Raw genomic sequence first — 18,010 nt, forward strand, 5'->3', positions numbered from 1 at the left:
ACCGCGGTCCGAATCCGGACCTTCTGGGTATTGAAGGTGGACCTCGGGCTTATGGAAGAATAACCTCATTACCACATTTTAGGGCCTCTTAAACAGATTTTCATTAGGATAAAGCAGTTTTTGTGATTATCCAAAGAGCTGGGGGCTTCGCCCCCAGACCACCCAACGCTTTGCCGTCTTATCTGATGTGCGATCCACACAGCTACACTACAAAGAAACACAATACATTTTTTCCTTTTTTATTTCTTTGTTTGTGTCAGACAAAAATCCAAGTCGTGTTACATCTTTTTTTTGAATCTTTATATTCGGACTGGGAAAGCTTCTTGCAGAGCTTAATCCTGGCAGTTTCGCACCTACTTGTAGCCTAGAGGCTTTGAATCACTGACGCAGCGACGCAATTCTACGTCGCTGCGACGCAATTCTACCTTAAACATAGGTCACTGAGATTGGCAGAGTGCAGTTTCCGATTCTTGAAGTCTTGTCGCTAGTGAACTATTCCATCCATTGCATGCCGCTGAATAGAGAGCAGTTCTTAACCTATGTGAGCAGTTCTTAACGTGCGTTGCTCAAGCGCACACCCCGAGAGTCGAACCAGCGCCGCTTAATCTTGAAGCTTATTCGTTCCAGAAGTCACGCGCTAACCAACTGAGCTATCTGAAAAGTGTTTCGGTGCTCGTAGGCTACCGGTCGTTTAGTTTTCGTGGTTGCATATCAAATATTCACCGGACGGCAAAAATATTCAACTTTGTCAAAATGGACCTTTGCTAACATTGGTTGAGTAGCCCTGCATTAGCTCTGGAATAGATGACGTAGGCCGTAGTAGTAGACATTTATTTGCCGGTGGTAGGCCTGATCTGTAGGCTACCTACTTCTCACCTACTCAATTAGTTAAGCTATTGTGGTGTGCTAATATGGTAGGCCTCCCAGCAAACATTGATTGCTGGGCCAGCATTGGCTATATGCTGGGTATGTTGGCACAAGGTCGGCAATTTCGTCCAACATTTTGCCAACATTGCCAACAATACGCCAACAATGTCAATACTTCTTATTGAGCGTTGAAAAAGGTCTCAAAGATTTTATTTCAGGTTTATTTGTTTTAAACTTGAAAAATACTAACACAAACCTCTTTTCATGTGGTATTGCTGCAAAACACAGTTGTGTGATTGGTTAACATCGGTCAGAAGCATTGCCAACGTTCTGCCAATTCATAACAATTTTGGCGTTTTCTTTCAAATTATGCAAATGTATGCCATCATTTTGCGACAATTTTAAATTTTAATAATAGGCGATCAATGCTGTTATTATTTTCTGATACCGTACAAGTATATTATGAATATTTAAGACCAGCGTTGGTCAGAAGAGTAGCCAATGCTTTGCCAACAAAGTAGTTTTATTTCAGTTTGTTTATGCCAAACTGAGCAGAGATCTAGAAAAAGGTAGGAGCAACAAAACGCGAACGAGATAACGTGCTTGACCGAAACAGTTTAAAGTTTCCATTAGCCTACACGTTTCTACAAAATAAACAATTGCAACGTTGGCTATATGCTGGATGTGAGGGCACAAGGTCGGCAATTTTGTCCAACCTTGCCAACAATATGCCAACAATTTCAATACTTCTTATTAAGCGTTCAAAATGGTCTCGAAGATTTTATTTCAGGTTTATTTGTTTCAAACTTGAAAAATACTAACACAAACCTCTTTTCACGTGGTATTGCTTCAAAACACAGTTGTGTGATTGGCTAACATCGGTCAGAAGCATTGCCAACGTTCTGCCAATTCATAACAATTTCAGTGTTTTCTTTCAAATTATGCAAATGTATGCCGTCATTTTGCTACAATTTTAAATTTTAATAATAGGCTATCAATGCTGTTATTATTTTCTGATACCGTACAAGTATATTATGAATATTTAAGACCAGCGTTGGTCAGAAGAGTAGCCAATGCTTTGCCAACAAAGTATAGTTTCATTTCAGTTTGTTTATGCCAAACTGAGCAGAGGTCAAGAAAAAGGTAGGAGCAACAAAACGCGAACGAGATAACGTGCTTGACCGAAACAGTTTTACAGTTTCCATTAGCCTACACGTTTCCACAAAATAAACAATTGCAACGTTGGCTATATGCTGGATGTGAGGGCACAAGGTCGGCAATTTCGTCCAACATTGCCAACAATTTCAATACTTCTTATTAAGCGTTCAAAAAGGTCTCAAAGATTTTATTTCAGGTTTATTTGTTTTAAACTTGAAAAATACTAACACAAACCTCTTTTCACGTGGTATTGCTGCAAACCACAGTTGTGTGATTGGCTAACATCGGTCAGAAGCATTGCCAACGTTCTGCCAATTCATAACAATTTCAGTGTTTTCTTTCAAATTAAGCAAATGTATGCCATCATTTTGCTACAATTTTAAATTTTAATAATAGGCGATCAATGCTGTTATTATTTTCTGATACCGTACAAGTAGGCTATATTATGAATATTTAAGACCAGCGTTGGTCAGAAGAGTAGCCAATGCTTTGCCAACAAAGTAGTTTCATTTCAGTTTGTTTATGCCAAACTGAGCAGAGGTCTAGAAAAAGGTAGGAGCAACAAAACGCGAAAGCCATAACGTGCTTGATACCGAAACAGTTTAAAGTTTCCATCAGCCTACACGTTTCTACAAAATAAACAATTGCAACGTTGGCTATATGCTGGATGTGAGGGCACAAGGTCGGCAATTTCGTCCAACATTGCCAACAATATGCCAACAATTTCAATACTTCTTATTAAGCGTTCAAAATGGTCTCAAAGATTTTATTTCAGGTTTATTTGTTTTAAACTTGAAAAATACTAACACAAACCTTTTTCATGTGGTATTGCTGCAAAACACTGTTGTGTGATTGGCCAACCTCGGTCAGAAGCATTGCCAACGTTGTGCCAATTCATAACAATTTTGGTGTTTTCTTTCAAATTAAGCAAATGTATACCATCATTTTGCTATGATTGTAATAATAGGCTATCAATGCTGTTATTCTTTTTATGATACCGTACAAATATAACTTACCGGTACTATGAATATTTAGGACCAGCGTTTTAGTTGGTTTATGTCAAACGAAGCAGAGATCTTGAAAATGGTAGGAGCAACAAAACGCGAGCGTGATAACGTGCTTGATGCCGAAACAGTTTAAAGTTTCCATTAGCCTACACGTTTCCACAAAATAAACAATTGTAAGGTTGGTTATTATATGCTTGATGTGTTAGCACTTCATTTCAGCACTTGTTTTATAATTTAAAAATACCAATAGCCTAAATGACTCTTTCATGTGGTTTAGTAGAAAAACATAGTTTCTCCAGCATATTCTGGCACCAACAACATTATGATATTATAAATCGTTTGTTCATATTCAATTGCTTCAGATAATTTAGTGCAAGAGATGTCTTGTGATTCAGAGGGCACTTCCAGGAAGTTTACGCTTTGGCGCCACCAATATATTGTTAGCAACAGCTAACAAATAATAAAAATAAAAACGTGGTTGCAAATTCAAGTTGCCAGGTCTTCATTTTTTTTCCTGGAGTCAACAACAGCTTTATTAACTTTCACGTTTAACAATACTATAATGTGTTTTAATATTTTGTCAGGAGCAGTCATGTTGCGTCGAAATCTCTCCTCAATTTCTTGAAGCGAGATTTCACAAAACGATCGCTACTTTTACTTTCAACGATCCGGCAAATCGTTTTTTCTTCTCCCGCGTTGCATAGAACAATACTGCAGGCACAATAATTGTTGTGAAAACTCCATTATGACGTCACTACTTAAACTTTGACTGGGCAATATGACGCGTTGAAGTGAAATAGGCAACAAAGCTTTAGAATGCGGCGATGTGTTATATCAACGTGAGGAGACGCAATTTAGAAGAAGAACTTGTTTTTTTTTATGAAGGAAGACAAAGGCCACGACTTAATCCTTTGCTAAAGGGATTATGACGTCACTCGATTCACTTCGACTGTTCAAGCATGGCGGTTGTGCGCAATACACAATTACGTGGAGAGCCGAAAGCACAATGTTTATGTGAACAGCGCTAAGAGGAATTTTCGCTTCTTGCATCGAAAATATAAAAAAATCGAATTCAATTGAGATATTACGGCCGAAAGGAGTTTTAGAAATAATCAAAATGAAACTATAGGAATGACTTACTACAATGTTTATGAAAACCTGGTAAGTGAATGTCTTTTATTCATTGAACCTGAAATAATTGTGTAAAGTCGTTTTTGTCACTAGGCTACGTTTACTCAATTTAAAGAAAGTTATAAAACTCAATGACCAATGGAAAACTTTCATATGAAATATTCTCGTGACAAATTTAGTGCCAGTGCTCTTAGATGAGTGCTAAGAACATATCAGCAAAGTAGCAGAGCTTGTGATGCCCCACAACATGTGTAGGGTTTTACTCAATCTTTGATTTTGCTGCTCCGGCGGTGTTTGCCTGACTGCTTGAATGTGTTCGTATTTTTATGTCGTGTGGATAGGTTTGTGATGGTTGTAGAGTATTTGCAAATGTAGCTTTCATTGCAGTCAGCTGAATAATAATAATAATAATAATATGTTTTATTTTGCGCCCATTGCGACAACATATAGACTACAGTAGCCTACACTGCGACCTACATACGCAACACAACAGACGACTGGAATCCCAAAATAAACTTTAAACGTTGGTTGTCATTTGTAACAGTCGAAAATGTCTGTAACAAGTGCTGAAGCTTTTTAATATGATGGATGAAACCCCTGTCATTACATTCGATTTACATTTTGCAGGTCGCAAATTTAAGTCAAGTTGTTGGCAAAAATGCAAGCGATTGTATCAGTGAACTTATGTCAACTATTATTATCTAACACAACACAGTTCAAGTCATGTCGAGAACAAAGAAAGAAAAGAAAAAAAACATCGTGAAGTCTAAGCACTCGTTTGATTGTTTAAAAAAGAATCTGAAAAAAGTTGTTCTTGGTGAGTACGGATAAATGTTTCTACTACGACTAAATGATTATGTCATAACTATGCCATTTTGCTCTTTTGATTAATGTATGATGTAATTGTGAAGAGTATTGAGTAATGTATGAAAATGTTTTAGTGGTGTACTCGCATTGATGTGAACAACGAACATGGTGGTTAGTAGGCTATGTCGGCATTTATATACTGATTTAACACTTCTTTTTTTATTTTCATGATTAGACATGGTGATGGCGCACGACAAAGCTGCTGCCGTGCAGCAAATTGATGAAGAGTTTCAGAGTGATTTCGAAATTGGAAGGACATGCAATTGGTGGCCGAAAAGGGCAAAAACTAACTTTTGGTGAGCTTGTTATATGTTTGAAAGACAACAGCGAATGTGTTGCTTTAGTTGTTGAATAACTACTGTAGCCTACACGCAATTAGAATGTATTGGAACTTGATTATTGCTCTGCGTGGCGCAGAATCGAATGATAAGTTTTTTGTCACGCACGTTGGAGAGAGGGATATTACATTGATATTGCAGATTGTCAATTAACTTCGCATTATCCTGGACGACAACTGATCAAAATCCTACACTGTTGCCAAACAGCCCTCTTGAATTAAATATTTTTGTTTCATTTGCAGGAATTCAGAATGATAAAGATGTGCAATGAATCTCCATCTATCAATACGATTTGATGTGGCTTGTTTCTAATAAATGTGAAAATATACGAAGCTCGGTTGTTACTTTGCTTTGTCACAAAGGGAGTAGTGTTGCTTATAAATCCGTGTTGCTGCTGTTCTTTCGCCCAAGGATTAGCTAGGTTCAACAATAAACTTTTGGTGATGAGCGAGGTTTAGGTACAGAGACGTTTGGCAAATGTAGATGCCAATGCTGTTCAGATGTTTTATGCACCAGCTTGCTTCGCATGGCCAACCTTGGTCAAAGCGCGGGCATCACAATAGTCAATAGGTCAGAAGCAGCATCATGATGCATAAAAGTCAACCAGAATTTAGGCGCCAGATGAAGCAAAATGGTGTACAAGCCATCTTGCCAACGTTGGCCAGACACAGATGCCAACGTTGGCAAGATGAAGCAAAATGGTGCATAAAACATTTTGCCAACGTTGGCAAGATACAGAAGCCAACGTTGGCTAGATGCAGAAGTCGACGTTGGCTAAATGCAGACGCCAACGGTGGCAAGATGCAGAAGCCAACGTTGGCAAGATGCAGTAGCCAGCGTTGGCAAGATGCAGACGCCAACGCTGGCCAGATGCATCCAAATGGTGCATAAAACATTTTGCCAATGTTGGCAAGATGCAGAAGCCAACGTTGGCAAGATGCATAATCCAATGTTGGCAAGATGCAGAAGCCAACGGCGGCAAGATGCAGACGCCAACGCTGGCCAGATGCATCCAAATGGTGCATAAAACATCTTGCCAACGTTGGCGTCTGCATCTTGCCAATGTTGCGGCCAACTTCTTGCCAATGTTGCCCCAACAATCAATGTTTACTGGGCTATGTATAATTTTGGTATTGTAGTTATTCTATCATGCAGCAGTATTTTAGTACTTTGCCTCGACATGGCACATTTTTTTAATGCATTTTGAAGCTGATCAACGGTTACCGTGCTGAAATATGCAGGCTATGGTAGCCTATTTAGCAAAATCTTGAGCAAATAGATTATGCTACTAGACAGGTTTGGACAAAGTTTTGTCTGCAAAAAACGTCACATCGATACAAATAGGCTGCATGGTTTTGCGTCCGTTATTCGTTGCACACTTTGTTAGGCTACATGCCGCATTGGAATCAATGTGTTGTGGCTACACGCTCTGCAGTCTGCAGTGATGTTTTAAACCTGTAGCGGACGCTGCTTTCAGCATATCCACCCATAGGCTACACAGCCATCAGTGGGATGGCAACATTCCTGGGCGAAGTCGGCAAGGAATGATAGGACACGAGGTCGACTACGCTGCTGTATTGTTGCTAATTCAAACTCAGAAGATCAATGCTTGCTCACAACGTAATTGTTTATAGTTTTAATCTTCGATCCAGCAATACAGAAAGTAAAGGAAAACACCAGAATCAATCATTAAAGCTCCACCACCAACAACTGGATACGAAATGTTGTCGCTGCTACATTATTAACAATAAACTGATCCAAACGTCATCCTAGCAGTGCCAAAAATATAGAAACAGTAGCAACAACGAAACTGATATATTGCTTAGAATTACCAAGACTGATTTCTTGATATTAGTTTTAAGTTCTGACTTTTGACATTACATTCAACTGATTTTCATATTGAAAGAAACGACTTTTCATATCGAGCAAAGACTCAACAAACTGATTTTACATATTGCAAAACTCGACAAAAGACTGATTTTCACATAGCAAAAGACTGATAACTCTGATTTTTCATAGCGCAAAACTTAACACACCCTGATTTAGAATCATGAGCTAAACTTCGCTTGAAGAAGGTTCTAGCGTGGGTTCTAGCGTGGGATTGCGAGTTTGACATGCGATCACACAACGCAACACGACTGCAAATCTACATAACGATGAACCAAGGTAGGAATTCGACATAGTGAAGTTGACTACTGAAGTTGCATTCCCGATTACTGGATTGAATTCCCGAGACGTGCAGTTATGCGCTCAAGGCGGAGCCTTCTGGACAAATCTAGTGACGTGTACGTGTGACGTCAGAGACGACAGAGCTCTCTAGCGCTACAAACCTTTCAAGGTTTTGCCACCTTTTCCCGTTCGTTAACGTGCTGGTAGGTTTGTATCGATTTTTGTAGTTAGTATCTTTTTCGTCCCGGACGCGTTAATGACGAAAAATAAAATGATTGATTGATTGATTGATGTAGGCTACGCGCATACAAAAAATATTGACGCCGTCAGCGTAAAAGCAAACGTTCGAAAAACCATTCGCCGTATGCGTCAACGACCAACGTAACTTGTAAAAAAAGTTGGCAGCGTCAGCGCATACACTAGCGTAAACTCATTTTGTTTGCTAGGTGCCAAACATTCACACGGTATAAACCACTCGAAACAAACAAATTTTATTTTAAATCTCCACGAAGAAACACAAGCATCTGAAAGTGTTCATCTGACATTTTGCTGCGTTTTGGTTTCAATAATCAATATGTCTTTGCCCATTGAAAACATTCTTTCAACTGCAGCGCTGGAAGGTAGGCCTATTGGCTTGTTGTAGCGAAAAAAAGTTTGATAAAAAAGATCGCAGTTTCATAAAAAAAATGCAAACAACAGCTAAGACATTAAAGTATGCGTTGACGCTATACGCCAAAAAAACGCGAAAACTTTACGGCGTAGCCTCAAGCGACAACTATCCAAAAAAATGTGACCGTAGGCCTAAGCGTTAGCGTAAACAAAAAGTCTACGGCGTAGAATTTGGGGCGTATACGTACATCTCTGACGCTCTGAGCCAGTGGCGCGGGAACTATTTTTCTCTAGGGGGGGCTGAAGCTGCCGTAGTGTTGTCAGCTTCTGGGGGGCTTTGCCCCCCAGACCCCCCTTATGTGGGTGAACATTGAAAAGCTGGTACGGTAGTAAGCATTCGGTCCCCTCCTGTGTCAGAAACGACGCCAAGTCACACACTTTGTAAATTGTAACAAATGAAGAACGGCAACAAAAAAGCAGCTGTTTTCAAAATGAAAACGAACAAATTAGAAAGTGATATGAAAACGACAGTTTGTGGAAATGAGCTCTCACACGCTTCCGAAGCTTGTTTTTCGCTCAGGTGTTTTCTCTATAACCTGTGTCATAAGTTCTTTGACATCGACAGTGTTTTGGTGGACATGTATCAACGCAAGATGAGTAGCCTAAGTCTTTTGTGTCATTGAGCTTCTCAAGCATGTTTTCAGGCGTCTTAGAGCAGAAAAAGAACGTTCTGATGATGCAGCTAAAACCGGGAGGCAAAGGCAGAGCTCCACGAATTTTCGCGTTTTTTTGAAAAGATCTAGTGTTTGAGGGGTTAGTTGCGATAGTATCTCAGCAACCTTTTGAACGGAGTTTGCGGTTTTTCCACTTACAACATCGCTGAGCAAGGTAAGTTCCGTTTTTAGGCGATCTTTCTGACGGCATCGGGTAAGATGATCTCCAGTATCAGATCTTTCCTCACCGTTTACACAGCTCAGAAGGGCCTTCTCCTTGTTGGCTGCTGTAAGCAGATCCGCCTGGTCGAATCTTCGATCAAGCTCAGCTTGAACCAAATTAAGGGCTTCGGTGTATTGCCGTTTCCACGTTCTTTCTCCCGCAGACGACAAAGCATCCGATTCTTCTGTGTTTCAAAATCTTACTGGAGTTTTGCACTCTCGGGGATCCTTTGGCGTCTTTAGGTTATAGGCAGGCGTAAAGACGTTCGCTGCTTCCGTAAGCTTAGAAATGGATTCATTTTTTCTGAGATTTTTGATCCGTTTGTGGAGAATGGTGATGGATTCTAAAGCTGTAGAAGCAGAGATCTTCTTGTTTTGAAGGTATCTTGCGACGGCTTCTGCAAGCTGAAAAACTTCACCGGCCACTGCACTTAATCGAAAAATAAAGTCGCATCGTGCGTGCTTGTTTTACGAAGCCGAATATCTTTGTACGTGCGCTCCTCTCATTGCACTATCTTCTGTCATGTCGGTCAGACATTGCAACAGGGTAAGGTAGCACTTAACAACACGAGCGAGGGTAGAAGCACGAACGCACCAACGAGTAGGACAGAAACCCAGCAAATTGCAGGCAATTTAATCAGAACCAAAAAGCAACATGAATAAAGATTTACGTTTAGACTATTCACCAATTGCAACTGCAACTCTTTGAACGAAGTAGGCATCGACAATAAGCCTCACCTCCTTTACAACGTCATGTAGGCTACCTTAAATTGTCAGAACTTTCTAGGGGGGGGCTGAAGCAATAATCGAAAATTCCAGGGGGGGCTGAATTGGCTCTAGAGGGGGCTGCAGCCCCTTGAGCACCCCTACTTCCCGTGCCCCTGCTCTGAGCCATAGGCCTAAATCTTGAATCAAGACGGATTTCTCTTACGCTGAAGCGATCAGCGCTTAATATCAGTAAGCTGTAGGCTACCAGTAGGCCTAGTCTAGGCTATATAGCCTACCGATTTATACTATCCCTGTGTGGGCCCATAGTGAATTTAATTGAATTATTGTGGAATTTCTAAAACTTTGCAAGTGGCGTCTTAGAAAGTGAAGATCTTTCTTTTTTTCTTTTTAAAGATCATCATTCAGAAATAGATAAAAAATAATTTAAAAGCAAAAAATGGGTGAAGGCCTTTCAGTAATTTTCTTTGAACGTAAAAGGAGAACTCTTGAAGTCGATTTGTAGTGAAAAAGTGTTGGTGAAAAAAGTTGCTTTTGTTGAATTTGCAAAGCAGCTGCCAGAGGTGTAGCCTAAGGAGTTAGGTTTTTTAGACTCTTCCTCCACTCTGACTCAGAAGTACGCGACTCCGAATCCACTCCTGCTCCAAATATTTGGAAAATATTCACTCCAGACCTTAAACATAGGTTTTTTTATAGCCTACTACAGATAACAATTATACCTTCTTTAGGGATAGTAGATTACCGGGATTGTTAACTACATCCGCTTTTTCGTTCATCCGCAACATTAGAAGGGTAATTTTTTTTTTTTATTTACAAAATAATGTATTTTTTATGGGTTATATAAAAAGAGTGAAGTTGGTTTTGAAGTAATTTAAAGTTTTTAGTTGAAAGCAAGCCAGCAGCAAAGCGTGAAAAAAATATCAAATTGGCAATTTACCCTTCTAATGTTGGCGGAACAACGGAGTTGCTCGTCCCGGTAATCTACTGTCCCTAACCTTCTTTAACCCTTGTCATGAAAATAAAAACATATTTTTAAAAGAAAAAATCACTGAAGGTGTTGCGACCGTGCCAAATTTTTTTTCTACTCAATAACTTACTGTTGATCACAAGCACGTTTTAACGTTCGCGTTTTGTCGCTTCTACCTTTTTCTTGACCTTTGCTATGTTGACGTGTATTGTTTTGATATGATGGTCAGAAATAAAAAAACAACTGAACTGAACTGTGTAAAAAATAAAACCAAACAATTAAACAAAAATAACAGCCGCACCAAGGTAGGCTACAGCGTAAATATTTGTACACTAAAAGAATCAGCTGGAAAAAAAATCTACTCTTGCTCCAATCCGGCTTCTATTTTTGACAAAAATTTCAGACTCCGGCTTGGGTCAAATACCGAGAAACCGGCTCCTAAATACTCCAAAATCCCGGCTCATGTGGGCTACATCTGCGTCAGCTAAAGGGAAATTCATTTGGCGCCGTTTGGTAACACTGGCAGCTGGCTTATTTTTTCTTCAGTTGACAGATTGTTCTTGATGGTTGTTACCAGCTCAGTGGTCGAGTGGTTTCGCCTTCGACTGTGGTGCTGGTAGATCTGAGATCGATTCCAGGTCGGGTCAAACCGAAGACTTTAAAAACGGTACCGATTGTGTTCTATCCTGCATAGCGCAGTGAGAATGAGTCGGGTAATAATGTGATAACATCGTAAACCTGATATAAAAATAAACATGAGCCCTGTCGCTAAAAGACCTTAGCTGTTGTAGAGCGACAATAAATAAAACCATAACATTATTATTATTGATGGTTGTTGTGAGTGACAACTGGCTATTCGTGTTAGTGAATGCGGCAAGTTTTCTAAGTTCAGCAGGCCAGGTGTTTGAAAGCTAGGTCAAGGTGGCCTCACCTACTGCAAGATGGGACACTCAAAAGTAACTTCGTCAATAAATTGCCACTTGTTCATAGTTCTGTTTTAGCCTATATCTGAACTATGTGAGCATGTTGTGTTTTTCCAGTTTAATGACTACCAGTAGCTCACAAGTAATTACCATCAATTTCTGGTTTTAAACCTATGCATAGCACAGGTATGTCTATTTTTTTTACTTGAGCAGGCTATGTTTTACTGTACAGAAAGCTTTGAAGTCTTGTCATATCTTTATTTATTGGCAGTGGCTATTTGACCGGCTCCGGTCTTTGAATCTGAAACACTATTTGACCGGTCATGACGTCACTACATAAGCACTTTTTTCTTTTTCAAAGCAAAAGACGAGAAACACCGATATAAGTTCTAAATTCAACACGTTTTCTTCAACTCAGTCCGTGGCGCGTAGGTTACGTCTCCGACTGCCATTCTAGAGGGGATGAGTTTGATACTATCCGGAAGCAAATTTTTTTTTATCTAAAAAAAATGGTAATAAAACCATTTTTTAAAGAAGTATTGTATATAACTAACTTGAGGGCAAAAATGTAATTGGTCGTTCGGCAAACACGGTCACTTATAACGATCGGAAAATTACCAAGAGAAATTCTCAAATTCCAGCAAATTAAAAAAACTCTAACTTTATTACTCACATTTGAAAAGACATAAAAAAATGGGCTGTAGGCTACTCAAATTAAAAATTGACCACAAAAATGCGCTTCGGGTCAAAATTGAGATAAAAAAAAATGAAAAACAGGGATGCTTCCGGGTAGTATCGAACTCATCCCCTCTAGAATGGCAGTCGGAGACGTAACCTCCGCGCCACGGACTGAGTTGAAGAAAACGTGTTGAATTTAGAACTTATATCGGCGTTTCTCGTCTTTTGCTTTGAAAGAGAAAAAGAAAAAAGCGCTTATGTAGTGACGTCATGACCGGTCAAATAGTGTTTCAGATTCAAAGACCGGAGCCGGTCAAATAGCCACTGCCTTACTTATTTATCCAAAAGTGTAAATGTAATTTTAAACAGATGAGAAAGAAACTTGGGTTAAAGCACTCTTTTGTTACATTAGGCTACTAACTTGAAGCAGTGACAGCTATGGAAGATTTAGTTAGGTAAAGTTTTAACTAGTATATTGATATTGAATGTTTTTGTTTCTGGAAGCAACTCATTGCTTTGCAACACAAATTATCCGCCCCATTAGCTCAGTGGTTACGCGCCTGGCTCAAGATCACGCGGCTCAAGTTCGACTCTCGGGGTGTGCGCTTGAGCAATGCACATTAAGGACTGCTCGGGTGCAACCTAATTCGTACCATGAACAATTCGTACCGTCAGTTCGTACCTTGAAAAGATCGAGAGAAAAAAATTAAAAAAAGCCGAAGTCGCTAATCGCAGTTTCCGCAAGGTTAGGGTATCGGTTAGGTATCGGTAGTTAGGGTATCGGAGTATCAGTTAGGTATTGGTATCGTATCCGCAAACAAACAAACTGAAAAGTTCGAGAGAAAAAAATAGAACATCGCTGATCGCAGTTTCCGCAACATTTTAAAAGGGTTAGGGTTGATCGGGGTGCAACCTAGTTCGTACCTTGAACCATTCGTACAGTCGGTTCGTACCATGAAAAGATCGAGAGAAAAAATTAAAAAAAGCCGAAGTCGCTGATCGCAGTTTATAACACAACGCCGAAGTCGCTGATCAGAGTTTCCCCAAACAATTTGAAACAAACTCGAGGGTTAGGGTTAGCGGAAATGGCAGAAAAATGTTTGCGGAAACTGCGATCAGCGATGGTTAGGGTTAGAGCATAGATTACTCTATGGTTAGAGTTAGGGTAAGCCATGGATCACTGAATTAGATTTTTAATTCTTTTAATTAGATTTTTATTCTTATTTTTAATTTTTATTAATTTCTAATTCCGTGATCCATAGGTAAACGGAAACTGCGTTTAACGGAAACTGCGTTCAGCGAGGGTTAGGGTTAGAGCATAGATTAGATTACTCTATGGCAGGGTTGGTTGATTTAAATCAAATGATTTAAATCATTGATTTAAATCATGATTTAAATCAAACAATAAAAATCAAAAAAATCAATTAAAAAAATCAAATGATTTTTTATTTGCTAAAATAAAAATAAGTACATCAACAAACGTTTCACTGCTTCTCTGTAATACAAAAGTTATATTTAAATACTTAAGGCTATAGGCTATGCATGCTTTAAAAGGCAACTTAGTTTACTTGGCAGTTCACAAACGGTGTTGTTCACTAAACATAGTTTTTTGAGCGAGTTTTTTCCACTTTTGGTCTGGTTCAATCAGAAGTTCGAAATCGATTGGGCACTGCAAAGGCTGGCGAGCTTGTATTTATGTACAAACTTCTCAATGCAAAATAAACTGCAATTTTGTGTCATCTGAACTTTTATTGTTTTGGTATGGTACGTCGGTAACATAATTATATTACACCGGTAAACTTTCTTTGCGAAAAGTCTGGTTGTAGGCTATGCATCAGTTGAGCAAAAAAGCAAAGTGATGTGTGCTCAAACGTAAGGAAAGATCTTAGTGCAGTGAGATGACAGTCTGAGACGTACCTCAATCTCGATATGCACATTATGATTTAGTATAAAGCAACATATCACACCCATGTGCAATAGACAGGCTCGGAATGGCCCGTTTCGGTGAGTCCGATTCGGTGAGTCCGATTCGGTGAGTCTGACCCCTTAACGGGTGATTTTTTCAATTTTTTTTTTAATTATTGGGTACCGTAGCCTATTTATCATTGCCGTTTTAGGGTTAGGGGTTAGAGATTAGGGTTAGGGGTTAGAGGTTAGGAACTCACCGAATCGGACTAACCGAATCGGACTCACTGAATAGTAGCAGACCCAGACAGGCTGGCCTACAATATGATAATAACAATGATTAAACACTTGCAAAGCAAAGCCTTTCAATCAATCAAGGGGTTAAAAATAATTCTGCTATCTTACTAAAATGATCTCTTCCCCCAAGTAGACTCGACGCTTTTTTATATAGAAAAAAATCAAAAAACTCTGATTTAAATCAAAAAAATCCGATTTAAATCAAAAAAATCCGATTTTTTTGATTTTTTTATAAAAATCATGATTTTTTCCAACCCTGCTCTATGGTTAGGGTAAAGGTTAGCGGAAACTGCGGAAAAATGTTTACGGAAACTGCGATCAGCGAGGGTTAGGGTTAGAGCATAGATTACTCTATGGTTAGAATTAGGGTAGCCTAAGGGTTTGCAGAAACTGCGGAAAAATGTTTGCGGAAACTGCGATCAGCGAAGGTTAGGGTTAGAGCATAGATTACTCTATGGTTAGGGTTAGCGGAAACTGCGGAAAAATGTTTGCGGAAACTGCGATCAGCGGACTTCGGGTTTGAGCTAATTTTTCTCACGATCTTTTCAGGGGGAAAATTTTAAAATGATTGCGGAAACTGCGATCAGCGACTTTGGCTTTTTTAATTTTTTCTCTCGATCTTTTCAAGGTACGAACTGAGGGTACGAACTGTTCATGGTACGAACTAGGTTGCATCCGGGTTGATCGGAGTTACCACAACCATTTCAAAAGGGTTTAGGGTGTTTCCGCAAACAAAAAAACTGAAAAGATCGAGAGAAAAAAATAGAACAAAGCCGAAGTCGCTGATCGCAGTTTCCGTTTTTCCGCAGTTTCCGCAAACATTTTAAAATTTCTGGTAATGATCCTGAGAGTTTGCCGAAGTCACTGATCGCAGTTTCCCCAAACATTTTAAAAGGGTTAGGGTTGATCGGAGTTTCCGCAAACATTTAAAAATTTCTGGTAATGATCCTAAGAGTTTTTGTTTGTTTGCGGAAAACTTTAAAATGTTTGCGTAAACTGCGATTAGCGACTTCAGCTTTTTTAAATTTTTTCTCTCGATCTTTTCAAGGTACGAACTGACAGTACGAATTGTTCATGGTACGAATTAGGTTGCATCCGGACTGCTCTCCATTCAGCGGCACCTAGTGAATGGAATAATTCCCCTGTGTAATGGTCCAGGAGTGACGGCAGTACAAGAGTTACCAGGGTTGCCAAATATATATTTTTTTTATGAAAATAACTGAAATTTGTATGCCTCAAAAAGTTACATTGACAATTTGAAGCATTGATTAATCTTAAATGAATAGATTTGCATTAGTTTGAAAGGGGTGCAACCTAGTTCGTACCTTGAACCATTCGTACAGTCAGTTCGTACCCTGAAAAGATCGAGTGAAAAAATTAATAAAGCCGAAGTCGCTGATTGCAGTTTAATAGCACAAAGCCGAAGTCGTTGATCGTAGTTTCTCCAAACAATTTGAAACAAACTCGAGGGTTAGGGTTAGCGGAAACTGCGGAAAAATGTTTGCGAAAACTGCGATCAGCGAGGGTTAGGGTTAGAGCATAGATTACTCAATGGTTATAGTTAGGGTAAGCGGAAACTGCGGAAAAATGTTTGCGGAAACTGCGATCAGCGAGGGTTAGGGTTAGAGCATAGATTACTCTATAGTTAGGGTAAAGGTTAGCGGAAACTGCGGAAAAATGTTTGTGGAAACTGCGATCAGCGAGGGTTAGGGTTAGAGCATAGATTACTCTATGGTTAGAATTAGGGATAGCGGAAACTGCGGAAAAATGTTTGCGGAAACTGCGATCAGCGGACTTCGGTTTTAAGCTATTTTTTCTCTCGATCTTTTCAGGGGGAAATTTTTAAAATGATTGCGGAAACTGCAATCAGCGACTTCGGCTTTTTTTAATTTTTTCCCTCGATCTTTTCAAGGTACGAACTGACGGTCCGAATTGTTCATGGTACGAACTAGGTTGCATCCGTTTGAAAGCAACTACTCAATTAAACTTAGTTGTTAAATTTTTGTTTTTGCATCACTTTCAGAAGCACCAGGCAGCTCTGGTCATTTGTGGACTGATGTCATTTCTAGACTGCCGCGCAGCGGCAGCACTGTAACTTTTGGACCACAGTAACTCCTGGACCGTTACACCGGCAACAACACTTCAACAATCGGAAAACTTCACTCTACCAATCTCGGTAACCGGCCCTGCGTCAAGAGCCTCTACAAGTATGCGAAACTACCTGAACCAATCAAGGCTTTGTCAGTCTGAGGATAAAGGTTGAAAACCGACCAACAAATTCAATAATGATCATCTAGGCCAGGGGTTCCCAACCTGTGGTACGTGTACCACTAGTGGTACGCAAAGGTTTTTCAGGTGGTACACGGATAGCTTCCATTTTTTTCACTAAAACCTGGTTTCACAAATTTTTAGTTTGTTTATCTGGTTTTGCTTACATTTTTTTTTCTACGAAGCCTATACTTATTGTTACGTAACTAGTAACTACTCTTGTTGTTTGTACGTACGTACGTACGTAATTATTCTTGTTGCAAAATACAGGTCATGTCAAATGTCAACACTGAGCACAGTTGCTTTGGAAAGCCGTACAACGCTGTGGGACAGTGGGCATTAATTATGTCAAATGATTACTCTCGATGAATATCATCTACTGTTTTATAGCTTAAGCTACAAATAGTGTTCAATAATGCTAGTTGTAAGCTAAAAATAGATCGGAATAAAATGTTCAATAACAGCTACAAGGAATGTTCTCCAATAAACTTCTTGCTCAGTATGGCCTCTTCATATTCGGGTCTGCTACTATTCGGTGAGTCCGATTCGGTGAGTTCCTAACCTCTATCCCCTAACCCTAAAACGGCAATGATAATTAGGCTACGGTACCCGATAATTTAAAAAAAAAAATTGAAAAAGTCTCCCGTTAAGGGATCGGACTCACCGAAACGGGCCATTCTGTCATATTCACCACTGGCTTCCCATGCTGTTCCACAGCTACCGATACTCATTTTCCCTTCCAATGGCAGCAGGAATTGGGAATGCCAGCAGGAATTTTCAGTCATGATGAACAAAAAGTCAAAACCGACTAAATGACTTTCGATGCGCTATTAGCAAATTTACACCGCGAATCGACCAATTGGTGGACAGTAAATAAAAATCTCATTAAATTTAGTTGTGGTGCTTTAGTGTTATTTTAGTACGCCAATATTATTCTTCTGAATAAAATATGATTCGACCAAATTAGTTGTTCTGCAAGAAGTGGTACGCTTGGCAGTAGGCTACAGAGTGTCCAAGTGGTACAAGATCGTAAAAAGGTTGGGAACCCCTGATCTAGGCCCTAATGTATTTTTCACATAAACTTATAATTATTACACTATAATCGCTTTTTGATAGACTTCATGTAGGCATAGTTCACAGCATGATGCTTCTCCTGATATCAAAA

The 18,010-nt window shown here is 39.4% G+C and overlaps 1 long non-coding RNA gene across 1 annotated transcript; it reads left to right on the top strand.

Moving 5' to 3' along the window:
- The first annotated feature begins 4,027 nt into the window (after positions 1–4,027).
- Positions 4,028–5,697, top strand: LOC145768164 (uncharacterized). Its single transcript, XR_014288917.1, has 4 exons — positions 4,028–4,193; positions 4,791–4,980; positions 5,206–5,326; positions 5,611–5,697. It is a non-coding gene; the product is annotated as an uncharacterized LOC145768164 (long non-coding RNA).
- The last annotated feature ends 12,313 nt before the right edge of the window (positions 5,698–18,010 follow it).

This window comes from Aplidium turbinatum, chromosome 4 (assembly GCF_918807975.1).
Source record: "Aplidium turbinatum chromosome 4, kaAplTurb1.1, whole genome shotgun sequence".
In the NCBI taxonomy this organism is placed as follows: domain Eukaryota; kingdom Metazoa; phylum Chordata; class Ascidiacea; order Aplousobranchia; family Polyclinidae; genus Aplidium; species Aplidium turbinatum.